Source organism: Halyomorpha halys, unplaced genomic scaffold (genome assembly GCF_000696795.3).
Source record: "Halyomorpha halys isolate HHAL.00 unplaced genomic scaffold, Hhal_1.1 Scaffold299.1, whole genome shotgun sequence".
NCBI classification, from domain to species: domain Eukaryota; kingdom Metazoa; phylum Arthropoda; class Insecta; order Hemiptera; family Pentatomidae; genus Halyomorpha; species Halyomorpha halys.
In genome coordinates this window covers 1,473,377-1,473,791 of record NW_027107963.1, presented here as the reverse complement: position 1 = coordinate 1,473,791, position 415 = coordinate 1,473,377, and the positions used below count along the sequence as shown (strand labels likewise).

Here is a 415-nt window from a genome sequence, read left to right as displayed (position 1 = left end):
GATATGCAAGTAGTGTCTAAAAAATTGAAAAATTAAATAAATAAATGGAATCTACAATATTATTCTATACAATATTATAGGAGACGGAATATTTGTGTTGGGTTATGCGGTCTAATTCTCCGGAATCTTTTTCCATCCCCCTATACAGATCATTACCTTACATACCCTTTCTTACAGACAACATTCTAAAGCAATTACGTTCCTCCATCCCAAACCTCCGTCTAGCCCTCAAAGCCCATAACAAACTGTCTTTTATTTACACCAATCTCAAAGATCCAATTCCTCCTCAATACCGTTTCCAGGTTGTGTACCATATACCTTGTTCCACTTCTAATTGCAATGCATCCTACATTGGGGAAACAAAAAATTTACTTAAAGACCGCATAACCCAACACAAATATTCCGTCTCCTCCCG

General features: G+C 36.6%; 1 protein-coding gene across 1 annotated transcript in view; it reads right to left on the bottom strand.

Moving 5' to 3' along the window:
- Positions 1-415, bottom strand: part of Unc-76 (fasciculation and elongation protein Unc-76) — a 133,131-nt gene that overhangs the window by 2,951 nt on the left and 129,765 nt on the right. The gene's annotated exons all lie outside the window — the stretch shown is intronic.